We start from the raw sequence: 2,277 nt of genomic DNA on the forward strand, positions 1-2,277 counted from the left end.
CTCTAAATTCCTCTAAATCGACTTATCAACAAAATTGGCCCAAAAATGATACAAATATTTTTGAAGAACTCAAAACGAGATTCTCATCGAGTGACACGGTGCACTGTGACCATATAAAACGGTTCATGCTCATTTTTTCAGTAACAAGAAGTGAGGAACTTTGAAATTCATAAAAACTTAATACATGTCTCCTTTAGAAATTGAATACATATATTGCACTCACTTGACATAAAATTATATTTATGCACTATGTATACATTGTACATGGCGACAAATCGATTAAGTTATATAAAAACTGTGTAAAATAAGGTAGCAAAGTAATACTAAAGCCAATTAAAATGCGCCTGATAAAATACATCCATAATGAGAAAGTGAGGTGTTAATGTAGTCGTTGTTTTGCATAATCGAATCATAAATCAGGCTAGTTTTTGTAATATTGAACGTAGAAGAAAAAGTACTCAGTTCAATTGGTAACATTGTTTTAAAGAGAGCGTAATAACGCTGCAACGTAACCGAGGGAGAGAGTGATGGTACAGAATGATATAGTCTCATTATAGGTAATATATAAACGTAATTAATCTTACTCTAATCGATTCTATATAACACGTTGCAAATTATAATAAAATAAGCTACAAGGTTCTGAACAGGATTTAGGTGTACCTGAAAACTGGCAAGCGATACTCAAACGTGATTTATTTATTATCAACAGCATGGATGAAAATGACTTTCATCCTCGTTTATATGATTTACGAGTTTTGTAACAACGTATTGTGAAACTGTTATAATTGAATTGCTTGTACTTGCACTACACTGAAATTATAATTTATGATTAGGGTTTAAAGCTGCCCATTTCAGCAATCAGATTAAGTGATATTACCTATATCATTAGTTTAATCGGGACTGAAGACACGTGCAGCGTCGGAAGTAATCTTGTCGAGATCAAAGGTAGCATTAATTATTTTATGAAACAAATTCCAGCGTTGTCAGTGTAGCGTAGTGTGTAAAGGCATGAAACAAATTTCTAATCAGAACAGTATAAGGGTGAATGTTTTCTACGGTTATTTTCGATTTCTGTTGTGGTAAGGCGTTAAGCTAATAATATTTTCTGGAATACAGACGCTAATAAATGTATAGGATAATACTATTTGGTACCTATGTGCAAAATCAGTTATAGGGTTGAATTCACGTTGTCGTCTGAGACTTGGGTACAATGTACATGCATTGTAGCTGTTTCTGCTGTCAATGAAGGGCTTCGGGTCTTCTTTTCCTTCGAACCGGCATGTACACTTGGCGAAAGATCTCGCCGTCCCCGTTAAATAGATAGGTTCTTGCAGCATCTTGAGCGTGAACGCCAGGCTGTGTTTCTTAAAAAATACAAAATTCAGCCGCGATATTAGATTTTGACTGATTTTAAATATGTTAAAATAGACACTACTTACAGTATATAATGTAATAAGAATTTGTGTTGCAATTTTGCCTAGGTTATAATTTGTTTCTACTGCACTGTACTCGGAACTAGTGCAGTTTACGTTTACATTCAATTAGTAATTATAGACTTAAAAACCTTTTCGAAATCGATTAAATCTGCTTGTGACGTTTAAGCATTTAATATAGCAGACCATGAAAATTACTAAGCTTCAAACATGAGCTAATTGGATTGCAATACGTAAATTAATAAATGGCGTTTTAGAATTCGCTTCCGTATAAAAACCATTTATTGACGTATGTGTTTTTTGTTGCAGGTATGTATCCACTACAGCGGTAATGTGGTAAGCTTTTTTACATTATCGCTATTTTATTGCGGATTTTTGCTTGTTTTATTGCTAAATACGATATTGATTAAAGGTGTGATAAAAATCAGATTACGAAAAGTGACCTAATTTCAATGAACTTGGTGAGCTACTTTGCTCATTGTGGAGATAAATGCATCTACACTTATTCTTGATTGCTTTTTACGAGCTTATTTCATTACGTTAATAACTAACACGCATAATAGTTTTTTACTTTAGAAATGTATACTGAAAAACGGAAAATTCTTTCATCTTTATGTTTCGTTTTACTGATTAGATTACCGAAAAAAGTAATTGGCCATTTATCGTATACACTATTTACGGCGAAAGCGTAAAATACGTTATCTTGCACTTAAATACAAGTATCCTGTACGAAAGCCACGAGTGCTCCAGTACAATAAATAAAAATTGAATTAATACAATATAAATTAAATTTAAACATTAATTTTATTGGCCAAAGAAACATTTTAACTAAATGTACATAAAA

General features: G+C 32.4%; 1 long non-coding RNA gene across 1 annotated transcript; it reads right to left on the bottom strand.

The window, feature by feature from the left end:
* Nucleotides 1-518: 518 nt before the first annotated feature.
* On the bottom strand, nucleotides 519-1,530 carry LOC116167408. Its single transcript, XR_004144521.1, has 3 exons — nucleotides 1,440-1,530; nucleotides 1,153-1,364; nucleotides 519-1,105 (listed from the first exon to the last, which is right to left on the bottom strand). It is a non-coding gene; the product is annotated as an uncharacterized LOC116167408 (long non-coding RNA).
* Between the last annotated feature and the right edge of the window lie 747 nt (nucleotides 1,531-2,277).

Source organism: Photinus pyralis, unplaced genomic scaffold (genome assembly GCF_008802855.1).
Source record: "Photinus pyralis isolate 1611_PpyrPB1 unplaced genomic scaffold, Ppyr1.3 Ppyr1.4_LG3b, whole genome shotgun sequence".
NCBI classification, from domain to species: Eukaryota; Metazoa; Arthropoda; class Insecta; order Coleoptera; family Lampyridae; genus Photinus; species Photinus pyralis.